This window comes from Capsicum annuum, chromosome 10 (genome assembly GCF_002878395.1).
Source record: "Capsicum annuum cultivar UCD-10X-F1 chromosome 10, UCD10Xv1.1, whole genome shotgun sequence".
Taxonomy (NCBI): Eukaryota; Viridiplantae; Streptophyta; class Magnoliopsida; order Solanales; family Solanaceae; genus Capsicum; species Capsicum annuum.
Window position 1 is genome coordinate 160,777,891 of NC_061120.1, and position 17,532 is coordinate 160,795,422.

At 32.5% G+C, this 17,532-nt stretch overlaps 1 long non-coding RNA gene across 1 annotated transcript; it reads left to right on the forward strand.

Annotated features, from left to right (window-relative positions):
• The first annotated feature begins 11,979 nt into the window (after nucleotides 1–11,979).
• On the forward strand, nucleotides 11,980–15,148 carry LOC107845967. The gene is made up of 2 exons (XR_001667123.2): nucleotides 11,980–12,827; nucleotides 14,912–15,148. It is a non-coding gene; the product is annotated as an uncharacterized LOC107845967 (long non-coding RNA).
• Nucleotides 15,149–17,532: the final 2,384 nt, after the last annotated feature.

The following is a 17,532-nucleotide window of genomic DNA, read 5'->3' on the forward strand; positions in this document are numbered from 1 at the left end:
GATGATTACCTCCCACAGTCTCAGTTTTAGATTCAGTCTCAGTATAGAACTTAGTTCAGTTCTACAGATTCAGGTCTGCCAGACACAGTCATTCAGTTTAGTACGGAACTCAGTATAGTTCCACAGAATCAAGACTATCAGATACAGTCATTTAGTTATCAATAATTCAGTATCAGTATACTCAGATATCAGTTAATCAGTATTCAGACTCAGTATTTAGTTTTATCATGATCTTAGTTGCAGTTTACGTATTCATGAATGTACTCTCATTCAGTTATATTCATGCCATTCAGTCAGTATTGTTCATGCATATGAACCCATGCATTTCAGCCTACCTCACTTAGCATACCAACAGGATCGACTTCAAGGTGAAGCCATTGAAGCAAACACTTTAGGCCTCCGATTTTTGGAGGCCTCATTTTTTTAAAGCATTATAGGTTTGTAGTTTTTTTTAGATATTTTTCTTTAGAAAATATCAAATATTTCTTAATATTTTCTTCACCACATTTTAATTTCCCTTAAGCTCAAATAAAAATATCACTTTAGAAATTCAAGATTAAAGTTGACAATTAGGGGCGGACCTACGTTATAATTTGGAGTGCTTCGGCACCCACTAAACTCGTCATGGAATAGGTATAATTACAAAGAAAATATACGAAAATAGGTATAAAATATATTAAAGCACCCACTCTAACTAAAAGTTGGTTGGGTGCACGGGTATTTAGCTTGATCTTAAAGTGCTACACCAGAAGTATTGACTAGGGTTCGAACCTCATTGAGGTCATTTTTTTTTTCTCAGTTTTTCAATTTTTTAAGCACCCACTATCCTTAAATTCTGGGTCCGCCACTGTTGACAATCAACCTTAAAAAAAATTCTTTTAATACTCTCAAATCTAAAAAGAACATCTAATAAATAGTGGTAACTAGAAAACCATACTTTTTATTTATTATTTTGATTAATGGGGCGAAAAGAATCAAAGCAACAATTACAGTTGAATTAAAGAAGTTGAAAGATAAGATGTATTTCGGTCAAACAAAAAGATTTTACTATTTTATGAATTCATATTTTTCTTGATCCTACGTAATTGCCTTAGCTTAAAGAAGTTTTTTAAAAATAAAATTACAAAAATATTACTTAAGCATAAAAAAAAATATTTCAAGAGATATCAAATGAATTAAGCCTACTATTAATTGAAAAGGGATTTTTTCGGATAAATCAATTACAAATAGTTTTATTTATACTTTTACACCTCAAAAAGCTATAAATATAGATTTGTAAAAAGAAAAATTCAAAACCTCATTTTAAAATTTTGCTTTAGGCTGCCAATTATGTTGAGTCGCCCCTGCATACCAGTATATTCAAAGTACTGACGCATACTTTTCCCTTGTGCTATGATGTCTTATATCATAGGTTCAGACGCACGGGCTCCCGATTATCCCTAGCAGTTGCAGATCTTCAGCAGTCAGAGTTAGTGGTGAGTTCTCATAGTTCGAGGACATGATTATCTTTTTCGTATTTCAATTTTATTTAAGTAGCCGGAGTTAGTTGGGGACTCTTCCCATCAACTCCACATTTCAAACAGTTTACAGGCTTTTCAGACTAGAGTATTTTCAGATAGATGTTTCAGTTTTGGTATTGCTATACCGTATTCAGTTTTATTATTCAGTATTATTATTTTCTGTATATTACAGTATTATTATTCAACTAATATAGCAGTACTAGTCATGGGTTAGCTTGTGGTCCTTCTGGATTGTGAGCACCGTGTAGCATCCGGAGTACAGACTCGGGGTGTTACAGAAATTTGTGAACCAATTTTCAAGTTATTGAAGGAGGATGCTGCCACTGGATGGACTGAAGATTGTCAGAGGGCTTTTGACAAAATCAAGGAGTATTTGTCTAACCTACCAGTTTTGGTTCCACTAGAATCGGGAAAACCATTGTTATTATATCTATCTATTATGGATAATGCATTTGGATGTGTGTTAGGGAAGCATGATGATATAGGGAGGAAAAAGCAAGCCATTTACTATCTGAGTAATAAATTCACACCATATGAAGCTAGGTATACATTGTTGGAGCGGACCTGTTGCTCATTAACTTGGGTTGCACAAAAGTTGAGGCATTACCTGTTCGTGTATACCACGTACTTGATTTCAAGAATGGATTCACATATGTACATCTTTCAGAAACCAATGCCTACTGGGAAATTGGTGAAGTGGTAGATTTTGTTGAGTAAGTTTGATATTGTGTACGTGATGCAAAAAGTCGTTAAAGAAAAAGCTTTAGCTGATCACCTTGCAGAAAATCCAGTGGGTCAAGATTACAAGCCACTCAAGACTTACTTTCCTGATGAAGAGGTATTTTTGGCAGGAGAAGACATCTCAGATCCATATGATGGATGAAGAATTTTCTTTGATGGAGCAGCGAACTTTAAAGGAGTCAAAATTGAAGTAGTCCTACTTTCAGAAATAGGTCAACATTATCCGATCTCGGCGAAGATTAGGTTTTCTTGTACGAATATCATGGCAGAATATGAGGCTTGCATTCTTGGACTTAGGATGGCAGTAGACATGGACATTAAAGAGCTTTTGGTGATAGGAGATTCAGCTTTGTTGATCCATCAAGTGCAAGGAGAATGAACCACCAAGAATGTCAAAATCCTTCCTTATGGGCAATGTGTTAAGAAGTTGAGTAAAATATTCACGAAGATTGAATTCAAATATGTCCTCGAATTCAAAATGAGTATGATGATGCACTGGTGACACTGTCTTTAATGATTCAGCATCCAGATAAGAATTACATCGATCCTATCAATGTGGAGATACACAATCAACAAGCATATTGTTTCCATGTAGATGAAGATCTAAATGTAAAGTCGTGGTACCACGACATCAAAAGACTACTCAAAGTAGGAGAATATCCAGAAAGCACTACTGGCAAGCATAAGAGGACTTTAAGGAGGATGGACAATCACTTCTTTCTCAACAAGGAAATCCTGTATAGAAGGACTCCAGACTTAAGATTGTTGCGATGCGCCGATGCCTTGGAAGCCACAAGATTGTTGGAAAAGATACATGCATGAACGTGTGGACCTCTCATGAATGGTTTCATGCTTGCGAAGAAGATTTTGAGAGTTAGATACTTTTGGATGACCATGGAGAGGGATAGCATCCGATACGTATAGAAATGTCACCAATGTCAAGTTCATGGGAATTTTACACGAGTTTCGCCAAATGAGCTTAATATGATGGGTTCTCCTTAGCCGTTTGTTGCTTCGGTCACGGATGATATTGGGCCCATAGGGCCTTCTGCGTCCAATGGACATTGTTTTATCTTGGTTTCCATCGACTACTTCATAAAGTAGGTTGAAGCCTCAACACATAAGGTCATAACCAAAAAGGTGGTAGCAGATTTCGTTTGCAACAACTTGGTCTATCGGTTTGGAATTCCAGAGTCAATCGTAATAAACAACGGGGCCAATCTCAATAGAGACCTAATGAGAGAGATATGTAAAAGGTTTAAGATCTCTTATCAAAACTCCACAACATATCGACCGTAATGAATAGAACAGTTGAGGCTGCAAATAAGATCATTAAAAGGATCTTAGGGAAGATAGTAGACAGTAACGTGGAGTGGCATGGGAAGCTACCATATGCTTTGCTCGTCTATCGCACCACGATCAGAACATCCACTAGGGCAACTCCCTACATGTTAGTTTACGGTTCTAAAGCAGTAATACCTGCAGAAGTGGAGATGTCTTCATTGAGAATCATCCAAGAGGTTGGTCTAGATGACGCTGAACGAATTCGTAGCATGATTGAACAATTGATGCTTATTGATGAAAAGAGATTGGACGCAGTCTATTATAGTCAACTTTATCAAAATAGAATGATCAAGGTGTTCAACAAAAAGGTCAAGCCTCGTCGATTTACACAATAACAATTAGTATTGAAGAAGATATTCCCTCACTAAAATGTCTCCAGACGAAAGTTTACGCCAAATTGGCAAGGTCCCTTCATAGTTCACCAAGTGCTCTCAGGAGGGGCAGTGATCCTTACAAAAATAGATGGCACAGTAAACACGAAGCCGATCAATTCAGACGTCATCAAGAAGTACTATTTTTGAAGACATTAGGACTAGTTGTTTCCTTGTACTTTTGCATTTTTCTCTAATGTAACAGAACTACCTATTAGCCTGACTTCCAACGGCGGGATACATAGGCAGCCCACATAGGGTTCGATTCCCTTAGAAAAACCTAAAATGTCATCCTTTCATGTATATAGAACTACACTCGACCTGACTTCCCACAACAGGATACATAGGTGATCCACATCGGATTCGATCTCTTCATATTTTACTCTTTCATTGCACTGAACTACGACCTAACCCGATTCCACTTGGATACGTAGGCAGCCTGAGTCAGGCTCGGTCATTGTATTCCATATTTTCATTTATATTGTACTACGTCATGACCTACTTCCAATTGATACGTAGGAAGTCTGAGTCAGACTCGATCGTTGCATGTCATGTTTCTTTCTTTACTCTCGAACTATGTACCTAATTCCTGTTTCAAGGATACACAGGCAACCTGAAAGGTTCAGTTTTACCTTTAGGAAAGTCCCTTGTTGCTCATAGTATAACCCCAGAATATGAGCGATCTCGTCGCCAAAATCGTCATAAGCATCGACAACTCGAAAGATAAAGCTATGAGAATCACGATCGACGAGCGGAGGCTTAACGGATTTCGGAACATATCATGATCTAAAGACGATAACGGATTACAATATACTTAATATATATGTAATAAATTGGGAAAAAAAATATATATACCGAGACTCCATATTTGGAATAATCGAGTAGCCGAGGGAGTGTTGGAGAATTCTGTAAATAAAGCCTGGATCCCCAAGTTGACAAAAATCAACACCTCCTCCCAACTAAGCATTTTTATTTGAGCGCAGGAAATAGGAATTGGAAGATGACATCAAGTCAAGCTTTGGGACAGGGTCGAAGAAATCATGTGGCTCATCACTACAACATGATCCAAAATACTCTTCCCCTACTTTATTTTTTTATATACCTTTATACTCATGAGCTCTAAGAATTTCATTTGAATTCTTTTGCAGGTATGTTGAAGACTCGAGTCAAGGCAACAAAGGAAGGGGCCTATCATAGGAAGATTAGACTATTTACTTCTCCCAACAAACTCCGCAAATCGGAGCCAACCACCTAACTATGTCGAATAACTTCTCCAATCGAAGAATCATCGTCTAACTGCGTCAAATAACTTTGCCAATTGGAGAACGCCGTCTGACTTCAGTAAATTGAAGCTTCCATATTTCGAGGACTTTATATAAGCAAACAAAGTCGAGCTCTCATATTCCAAGGATTGTACATAAGCAAATAAAATTGAGTTCCACATTTCAAAGACTGTATATAAGTAAGCAAAGCGACCCTCTGCCATATCGAAGGATGCAGACTCCCCGACATATCGGAGGCATCCACCAGCAAGGGGAACACCCTGCCGCAAATCAAAGAATATACATAAGAAAAGCAGCGGTCCACCATATTGGAGAATCATATTTCAGCAAACAAAGCACAGTCTGCCAATCAGAAACTCGTACCATAGCAAGCAGGAAGAAAGCCATTATGGCAGTAACATCAAATCCCAACAGCAACGCCATCATCTGGTTCAGATCGAAGGTTGCCTTGCCAAGACAAGGCAGTTTACTTTGGGAAAATATCCCATCGTCGGAGGCCTTACTTTTCAAACACTGTCGCCAGTCGGATGGCTCAACTTCTCGCCAGTCGGATGGCTCAATTGCTCGTCAGTCGGATGGCGCAACTGCTAGCCAATCGGATAATGTTTATTTTCCAACAACAACCCGCCGGTCGGATGGCTTATTTTCCAGTTGCTCACCAGTCGGATGTCCATTATTTTACAACAAATGCTCAGTCGATGGAGGCTCTTTACATTTCAGTTATGACCCCACCAGCCGGAGGCCTCCATAAATAGAGATCACAATACTATTTTGAATATCTAACTCTACTCTTTACATTACAATTTTAATTTATAATTTTTGAACAACAGGTGTTTTTCACCTCTTTAACATGTTTCGCAGAAACATGCAATATAACGTGAAACTGCCCTCTTAGCAGCAAATTGGGGCAAGATAGCGGAATGTAAAGCATCCTTAGCTACGTCAAGGATTCCGAAGAAGAAACTCAACTCAACTCAAAGTTTTCATTTTTATAATTTCTAGTGTCATCACCTAGTGCCTTGTTAATCCGACACTAGGATAATTTTTGAATATCCACGGTCTCCTTTTCTCTCAAAATCTTCAACAGATATTGTCATCCAATGTCTCCTCATTTCCAGCTACCTCAAATAGCCAATTACAGGACACGCACCCGTATCCTTTGCATTCATGCTGAAATCTTTATTATCATCCTCAAGGAACCCAGTGTCACAATAATTCTACACTAGGCAAATTTTGATATTGCTATAATTCAAACTACAAATGGCCTAATTTCTCATGAAACCCGAGATATAAAGGCAGCTAAAAAATCGGAGCCAGTCCATAATCTTTCAAATATTTTGCTTCGCCCGAGACCAAATTGGTTATGTCAACGTGATAGCCCAAAGATTTTCACAGTAATCCTCCGCCAGTCAGAGGCAACTATTGACACCCAATTTTGACTTGCCCTTTTTCCTCTAATTATTTTATCGATGTTTCTTGGCCCTGGATAATTTTTCAAATAAAAATCATATTTTTATTTCTATTTCTACAAATTTTGAAAAGAATAAAAGAGGATTTATTTTTTTTATCATATTGTAAAATATTCTAACATAATTAAATATTTTTTAACATTAAAAAACACAAAAATATCTTTTGGTAGTCATCTTCGCATTTTTTCTAATTTTATTTTTTTGATGATACTATGACCATACATATGTATATTTTCATTATATAAAATATATATTCCTTACAAACACGTACATATATTTTTATTATATTCTTTTTTTACATATACGTACATTTTTTTTAACTTTAAATTGCAAACGATATTAAAATAGGACGCTTATATAAATTATGTCTGCAACTTATATGTGTAAGTTCTAAAAATAACTTTACGGTAGTGGAAAGCATCGATAAAATTAATTTCAATAAAAAAAAAAGAGTATTTGGGCTAACAATAATTCAATTCATTTTATTTCATCCGAACTCAACTCTTATTTTATAAATTTCAACCAAGAGGCCTAAAAAATGGCTGAAAACCCAGTCCAATATCCATGTCCACTTCATCAAGCCACCACGCACATATTCGTCAATCAGGCACTTCCATGTCATAAAAAATACCAAAATACGCAACTGGCACAACTTAGTCTGATCCGTTTTTTGCTACCCAACTCGAGGATCTCAAAATTTTCAATCATCGTTATATATTCACATAAATATCTATATAATGTATTTTATTAATCTTATTATTTACTTATATATGTATATAATGTATTTTATTTATCTAATTGTTTACTTATTTATTTTTGTAATCATCCTCTCACCTCCTTTCTTTTAAATTAAATTCAAACAAAGATCGAACGGATAAAAAAATAATCAATTTTAAATTGACTTTTTCATATGTTCATTTACACACACACATTCACACACACACACACACACACACACACACACACACATATATATATATATATATATATATATATAAATATTTTTACTATTTTTATTTTAAGATAATAGTTTAGGATCATCCGATCTTTGATCGAATGGATCAAAATTGGTCAATTTTTTTCAAATAATCGGTGCAATAAATAAACATCCCCACACTTCTGTCAAAACAAAAGCACGCGTATTGTTTTTCTTTCCAAGAAAATAACGTGTAGTCTCCTAGCCTGTTTGAGATTGCTTATTTCCTAAAATAAACACTTATTTTGAGAAAAAAAAATACTTTTTTAAAAAAGAAGGGTGTTTGATATACTTGCAAAAGTGCTTTTAAAAATAAGCAGAAGCAGTTTTTCTGCTTCAATGAAGCAGGAAATTTCTGCTTCTGGGATGAAGCAGAAAATTTCTGCTTCTCAAAATAAGTAGAAACAGAAGCAGAAAATTATTTTTTTATGGCAAAAATATCCCTATCACACACACAAATATATATATATATATATATATATATATATATATATAATTTTTAAGAATTTATATTTCATATTTACATCATAATTCTTTATGATTTATATATTATTATTTTATTTTCACTCATTTTATTTAAATAAATTTAAAAATATCATTGATGATGATGACTACAGAATATATATTTATTTTATTATTATTAATGATAACAATTGTTAGATGAATCACGTTACAAGATTGTATTTTTATATCACATATAAATTTTTTCTCAAATATTTAATTTTAAATAAATAATTAATGAAAAGTGACATGTTTGTTAAAATATAGTATTGTGTGTGTGTGTGTGTGTATATATATATATATATATATATGAATATGAAGACTGCTTATTCGTAGTAAATTTTGACACCATAAAAATATATTAAAAGAGATAAAAAATAACAGATAGAATTTTATTTTAAATATTTGTCTTCAGGTAGTATACGTATATGAATTTGGTTACTTAGTTTAAGAATTGAAATGGTAAAAACATATCCAAAAGAAAAGGTAACAAATAACAAATATTATCTCATTTAGATATTTGTAAGCATGAATATAGTGTTACCTAACTTTTAATAAATTTGACACAGTAAAATGTATTAAAAAAATAAGGTAACAAATAAAAGATAGATTCTAATTTTTTTTTGACCTTTTCTTCAAACCTTCTATTCATTCAACGAGTTTATCATATTGCACACCTTCTCCTTCATCTATAAATACAGATAATATTTCTCATATACACATATATTTTCCTGTTATCCAAAATATAAAGTTATTTGTATTATTAATAAGTTTTTTTAATCAAAATTATTTTCTTATTTAAGGTATGATTTTTTTAATAATTATCATGATATAATAGATTTCTTATGTGCATACATATAGGACCGTATGTGATGATATTGTTGTCTATGAAATTCTTCGATTTTGTTAAATTTTTATTTTGACAAGGAAAAAGGCTTAAATATGCCACTGAACTATCATAAATGGCTCATTTATGCCATCCGTTAAAAGTTGGGCTCATTTATGCTATCACCGTTATAAAAACGGTTCATCAATGTCATTACTTTTTAACGATGGTTTTCTAAAAAAAAACAGCTTTGACACGTGGCCTCTTATTAGAGGTCCACGTCATTTTAAAAAAAATAATTTTTTTTTAGTTTTGATCCATTAAAAAGAATCCAGCCACACCCAACCTATCACCTAAATCCACTTTAATATTACTCTTAATTTTGACCCTAGATTTGAACATATATATAATCATTTAGTCTTCGAACATGAAATTTACATATTTGAATACTACGTTTAAAATAATATAGGTTAGAATAATTAATAATTTAAAATGGCAAATGAATAAATTGTGATTAAAAAAAAAATTATTTTGACTCTCAAAATTCGAACATCATCACATAATTTAGGACGAAAAGAATACCACATACATGAAGGACCACAACTTTTAATTAGGAAGAATACCTAAAAATCTCTTCTAAATTTGAATTATAAGTTGTATAATTGAACTATTGGTAGTCTTAATTATTTCGTGAATTTGGTTATTTGGTAGCCTTTATACTCTTTAACTTTTTTCTGCATGAGTGGATTCTTTAATATACACATTAAAAATCCATTAATATACACATAAATAGTGTCTGCGTGAGTAGATACCAAACAATACTAAAAAATATTTGGACTGAAAACACCCTACGTACCTGGATAGTGGTCTTTTATTTATTTTATATTTTTTTAAACTCTAACACGCCTAAAAATATATTATGATCTATGTATCATCCACGTTAAAGAGTATAAAGGCTACTAAATAGCCAAGTCCACAAAATAATTAAGACTACCAATAATTCAATTATACAATTTATAATCCAAATTTAGAAGGGATTTTTAGGTATTCTTCCTAATTAAAAGTTGTGATCCTTCATGTATATGGTATTCTTTTCGTCCTAAATTATATGATGATGTACGGATTTCGAGATTCAAAATAAATTATTTTTTAATCACAATTTATTCATTTGTCATTTTAAATTATTAATTATTCTAACTTCTATTATTTTAAACGTAGCATTCAAGTATGTAAATTTCATGTTTGCAGACTAAATGATTATATATATGTTTAAATCTAGGGTCAAAATTAAGAGTAATATTAAAGTGGGTTAAGGTGATAGGCTGGTTGTGGTGGATTCTTTTTAATGGATCAAAACTAAAAAAAAAAAATTAAAAAAAAATGACGTGGACCTCTAATAAGAGGCCACAGGGCAAAGCTATTTTTTAAAAAACCACCGTTAAAAAGTAATGGCATGGATGAATTGATTTTATAACGGTGATGGTATGAATGAGCCCAACTTTTAACGAATGGCATAAATGAGCCATTTCTGATAGTTCAGTGGCATATTTGAGTCTTTTCCTTTTTGACAATAATACTTTAATTTCACTATTTTGTGTAAAGTTATTATTATTAATCATTTATCTCTAATACATAGAAAATGAGTAATGTTGACAAGGCTAAATGGAATACAGAAAATGTAAAATTATTTTTAAATTTATGTGTGGATGAAGTTATCGCTGGAAATCGCCCTAGTACCCACTTCAACAAAATTGGATGGACTAATTTGGTGACAAATTCAATGCTAGAATCGAAAAAAATTATGACAAAGTCAAATTAAAATTTTTTGTGATGTATGGGGGGCTAATTATTTTTGTCGTTAATTTTTTCATATAGTGATTTAATTTATGAAATAACTTTTGTATTCATTTTTGTTTGATGTTTTAAGTAATATTTAAATTATTTAAGTAATATAACGTTATTTAATTTTTTTTAATATATTTATGTATATAAATATGGATTAAAAATTTTAGAGTACGTACTTTTAAATTAAATTAAAAATATTATAATAGATATTTAAAATAATTTTTCAATATAAATTGATTTTAATAATAAAAGTTATTGATAAATGTCTTTTTTGATCATTTGTTTCAAAAAGTACTTTTTGAAAAAAGATTATCTAAACATAATTTAATTATTAAAAATACTTTTAAAATAAATTTATCAAACACAAATAATTTTTTTAAAGCATTTTTCTAAAAAGTTATTTTATAAAAGTGCTTATCAAATAAATAGTTTTGTAACAACAATCTCAAACTCATCTCTATGACCCCAAAACCACAAAAATCAAGCAAAGCTCCGGGTGTGTTTGGTATGATGAAAAATATTTTCTTGAAATATGTTTTCCTGAAAAATAAGTTGGTTTTCTATTTATTTTTTCATATTTGGTTGATGAGTGAAAAATATTTTTCAAAAAATATTTTATGGTGTTTGGTTGGTGAGTAGAGATTATTTTTTAGAAAAATATTTTCTAGTGTTTGATTGGTGAGTGAAAAAATATTATTTTAGAAAATACTACTAACTGTTAACTAGTATATCAATGCCTCTCGCAACTCAATAATTTATAAAGTATAACAAATAATATCAATATCGAATACTGAAATATTACAATCACTAAATTTAAGCAACTATTAATTAGCAAATATAGGAGACATTTTTCAATATTTTGTTAGGACAATCTCAAGATACTACAATCAATAGAAATATAACGGAACGACAAGCTTATTCAACCTCGTGAAATAAGTTATATCGATGACAAAATAAAATATGCAATTAGCAAAAGTAACATAGATAAGTTTTCCTTTATGCATATGAAAATAACAATTCATTCAACAAACATTGAAAATGAAAAAAATTTAAACTTCACTATTTTTTATTTCAAGCAGTGAAAAATTGAAGCAAAGCACTGTAAAAAATATTTTCGAGTAATATAAATTTTTGAAAAATATAAATTTTTTGAGTCATGTGAATATGAGTGTTGTTGAAATGAAAAAATATAATAAGATAGACTCATAAGTCACATCTGTCAGTTTCCCTCAAATTGCAACCAAACAAAAAACAAATAGAAAAACATTTTTCCGAAAACATTTTCCATCCTACCAAACACACCCTCCATCTCTCTTCTTCTTCCTCCTTTCCACCATCACCAAACCAGAATCGCCTAGCGGCCATAGCCACCGCACCATAGATGCTACACCTGCACGAGACCCCCCCCCTGCAAATCAGCCCTTCCAGCCCGTGAATCCTTTCAAGAACAGAAAATCAGCCCCAAATCCGTATAACAGCAAAAATAGGTTTCAAACCCGCATTAAAGGCCTGTGATTAGCCCAAATCGAGAGATGAATCGTCCATTTCAACAGTTTGAATCTAATTTCGTCATCTTTATCCGACGTTGGTTTCCATTAAGATATTGATTTCAAATCTGGATTTTGAAATCCGGATTTGCACCTATAAATAGAAGGTCAGACAAAGGTTTTGAAGAGGCTTAATTTTTGAAGCAAAATGGAGAGAAAAAAAGAACAGAGAGAGAGGGTGGAAGGTCTGAAAAGAAAAGCAAAAAAATTTTGTGAGAAGGGTAAAAGAAAATTCGTTTTTTTTTAAAAAAAAATAGAGAAAACGAAAAGAGAACAGAAAACGGGTGTCTCAAAATTGGTAGCTTTCTTTTTCTGATTTCGGGCCTAAATTTGAAGTTTCGCAGTTTGAGTTAATTGGCGGAAATTCTCGATGTTATCGCTCCGGTTTTGCTGCCCAAAGTGAGGTGAACACTCGTCCTTAACTTTTTTTTGGGGTGTTCTTTAACGTGTGAATATGCAATTTTAGTTCAAGTCTGTTGGTATGTTGATATTCGCCACCCATCGATTGAGTTCGGGACCATGACTCTGCTTTCAGTCGTTGTTATCAAATATGTACAAATCTGATTTTTTTTACATATTCACCTTCATCTCCCTTTCTTTAATATGCATTTTTTGATGTTAATTTTTTATTGTTGCCGCATCCCTGTATATGAATGAAATTTTGACCCCCTAAATTTCAATGCGTGTTTGGCTGTTTATGCTGTTTTGGGACTCTCGGTAGTGTTTGCGAATTGAGTGCATAAGTAGTAGTAGCCTGTGATTCTGGAGAACTGTCGTTTGCATCTTTGATTTTACTTTTGGTTTCCACGCGAGCCTTCGTCCTCCCTTCGTCCTTTTAGAAACTTTGGGGCTATAGCAAGCATATTGTCGTGTCCTTGTCAGAGGCGGATCCAAAATTCGGAGTCTCCGGGTGCCAAGTAAATTCATCGATCCAATTTTATATAAAGTCAATATAAACGCATTCGACTAATTCATGTGTTTACTTCTTTCGATTTTGAACCGTCTTCAATTTTAACGCTTTTTTTATATTCTCAAAGAAAAAGAAAAAAAACCTTTCAAAGTTATAAAGGGTTGTGGGCATTAAGAGAGCGGCGGAGTGATGAGGCCGCAACAAGTGACTGACGAAGAAATTTGCTGCGATGGATGATTTAAAAAGAAATTCAGGGAAGTGGAGGAGGAAAAAAGAAGCAAGAAGTGCTTGACATATTTTTTTTTTTTATCAGAGTTTATAAGAGATAAAAGAGAACAAAAATACTCTATGCACTAATTAATTATTTGAATTAATAATAAATAAGAGTAAAGAAGGAACATAAATTAATTAATTATTTGAATAAATAATAAATGTACATTAATGAAACTTTACAAAAACTTTAAGTAGTCGAGGGGTTGCGATCCTGCGCCCCTTGGGTGGAAGTAAAGGTCATTTGCCACTGGCACCGTGGAAGACTTTTAGTCTTTGGGTGATAAGTATATTATTTATACATAATTTATATATAGACCTACCTATATATAGTTTCCTTCAAAGTTTTTGAGTGGCGCGACACCCTCACGGGCCTTATGAGTGGCGTGACACCCTCACGGGCCTTAATAGATCCGCCCTTGGTCCTTATCGTGGAAAAGGAATTCATGGGTGTATTGACGGGTATATGTAAGTTTTGATTTTAAAGGTTGTTCCGAATGCAAAAATGGAGATTCTATGGGATATTTTATTCACTTCTTTAGACCTCCGTTAAGGTCGGCTTTCGTCGGAAAGTCCAAACTCTCGATTGTCTATAAAGATGTCTTTTTTATTATTGTTTGAGTAGTGCTTTGGTAATTCGAGTGTCTTCCGTGTCCCCGTTAGCCGCTTGTGATGATTAAAGATTTGCATTTGAATTGTGTGTAGCCGAACATGTCTTTGAGTGATTTTGGGAAAATGATTGAAGCTTATCTTGTGTCCTTAACGTGGATAGTCGAGTATGATGGCTTTAAGTGATGTGAAAGTAATTGCTGCGGATATGAATTTTACTCCACTTTGGGGTCCATCTGTTTCAACTTTTAGAAAGAAAAAAAAGTTTTCATCTGATTTCAAAGTTTTCCGCGATATAGTAATATCAGAATTTCAATAAACTAGGAAGTGTAGGGGAATATGAACTCACTGGTGCATCCTCCGCGCCAAGATGGCACATCACTTTGGATAGTTGTATCTTTCTTAAGTTCAAACACTCATGTTATTTTAGCTTGAGGATAACACAAGATAAAGTTGGATTGGAATATTTATTGACATGATGTTTTGCTTACTCTCCTTCCGTGGAATGGTTGTTTGAGTTCCCTGAACCAATGCTGTTTAATTAACCTTTTTTTTTTTAACAAACAGTGCGCCAATGAATTTTTTTAGCTCTTACTTTTGACTTCTTCAAGTATGATTTCGGTGGAACACTTTGTTGATTCACTTTTATTATTTTTTATTCATTAATTGATTTCTAATATTTATCTTTTCATTTTACAGGTAAACTCGTTGGAGTTCCGCAACGAAATTCGTTTTAACACAATATCGGGTCAATCGCTATTAGGATCACAAAGCTTCGGGATTGCATATACTTGAAAACTCAAACTCCGAAACGGAGTCTATACCCCTTTAGCTATTCTTCGTTAATTTATTCATATTGTGTTATGACTTTTTAGAATGATAACTAAATTTATGTTTGTTATTAATTTTGTTTGAGATAACTTTATTTATTGCTTCATAATTTCTTTGTCATGTGCCCAATCTTTTAAAGGGAATATCGTTATCACATTTGTTGCTATTAACGCTTAAATAATTAGTTCATAGAAGTAAATTTTCTTCAAAAGACTAGCAAATCTTAAATTTAGTTAATTGTTTAGTTAATTTTATCTTGCTTTAAAGAGACTAGCTAATAAATGGACGTAGTAATTCCTATTTTTATTAAAAGTAAAAATAAATTTTTGGAATTAAATTGGTAGGAAGGTGGGTTGTCAATTTTAGATTCAAAACACTAATTTTTAAATTATTTTTTTCTAATGAATAATTTCAATGTTTTTTGCTATATTTTTTACAAGCACTATTCGAGTTTTCAGGATTGAAATACGAGGTATATATATTCATCCGCTATCATATACAAGGTATATTATTTAATACACTACTGTGATAATTATTTTTTATTGAAAAATAAATAAGTGTCCAATATAGTCCTACGTGACCTACGTAGTCCTAAGAGTGTCAAAATTACACCAATATTTATTATCACCTATATAGTCCTAAACTAAGTTTAAGGACTATCTTCAGATAGGCTCTGAGGGGCGCCTAACACTTTCCCCTTGAGTAACCAAAACTCTTACTCAGAATCTCAAAACATTTTCGATAGACTAAAACAGAGTTTTACGATAAAAATGATTTTTCCTAATTTTTCTAAAAAAGTTAGGTGGCGACTCTAAAAAATATTTTTTTAAAACCCAAGAGTCACGACATTAGCGACCACATGTTGTGTGTTGTTTCGACCAGTTCAAAATAGGCGCGACAATATGATGCCATGAGGTTCCCTTAATACCTTCATGTCTAAGAAACAATGTAAATCTCCTCATGTATAACTAACTTCAATACGTGCTACTTTGCATTATTATTACCTATCAAAATAATGTCATCGGTATATACTGCTTCTATGAAATAGAGTCAGATTTCTTCAGAAACAGAGAATAATCATTAAGAAAATGAGTGAACCCTTTAAAATCAAGAGTAGTTGTGAGCCTTGAGTACCATTGCTTAGAGGCTTAACAAAGTCCACATATAGACTTTTCAAACTTGTAAACATGAGATGGTGATAAAGGAGCTATCCCATCAGGGAACTTCATGTAGACTTCCTCGTGGAGATCTTCATACAAAAATGCATTATTAACATTCAATTGATAGAGTCCACAATTTCTTTTGATAGCTGTAGCTAGAAGACATCGAATGATGGTTATTTTTGACAATTGAGAAAAAAATTCATTAAAATCAATATCTTTCCTTTGTATGTTTCCTCGAATCACTAACTTAACTTCTAACCTTTCAATGGTTCTATTACTATGTTGTTTAACTTTGTAAATTGACTTACAAGGTAAAGTCCTTTCTTCGGGGGATAGTTGGACCACGTTTCAAGTGTTGTTCCACTCAAGAGCCTGAAACTCTTTGCTAATAGCTTTTTTTCAACCGTTATGTAACACTACTTGATTATATTTGACATGTTCTTGAATATTAGACAAAAAAATCAGTATATGTTGATTATTGAAAGATAGGTTTGTGACAGAAAAAAATTGGGGAGATAGAACATGAGAAACAAGAAAAGTGCACAGAATTACAAATATGGTCTTTTAGATGACTAGAAATTTTGTGTTCTTGAGTTGATCTCCTAAGTGAGAAAATATTATTTATAGGAGGAACAAGAGGATGTACCTGATCTATAACAGTAAGAGGAACATTAGATTGTACCTAATTTATGACAGTTGGAGAAATAGAAGGTTGTTACTGGTCTACAGTGATGAATATAGGAGAAACGTAGAAGTGATGATTGAAGAAGATGGGATACTTTGATTAGTGTCAGCATCATCATCAGAATTGGTAGCTGGGATTGATGTATGGGATGAAAAGTAAGAATCATTAGATTTAAAAGCAAAAAGAAAGACGTTTTTATGAAACACATCTCTAAAAACTATGATTTCCTTAGTATCGAACCAAAATTTTGTAACTTTTCTTTTTATATGGATATCCCCAAAAGACACATGCATTGGCCTTTGATGTCGACTTAGATCTTTGAGAGGATAGAATAGAGACAACATAGAAATTCAAAATATTTGAGATTAGAATAGTTAGGTGTGGTCTTAATAAGGACTTCATAGGGTGTTTTATTATTAAATTCTTTTTAAGAAAATTATTGATTAGATAAGACGAAGTCAAATTTCATTCACCCAAATATTGAATGGACAGATGTGACTGATACAAAAGAGCATTAGATGTTTTTAGTAAATGTCTATGTTTTCTTTTCACCAAATCATTTTGTTCTGGAGTAGATACACATGAAGTTTGATATTAAATTTTTTTAGAAATAAAATATTCTGATCGTATTGTGTCACTTT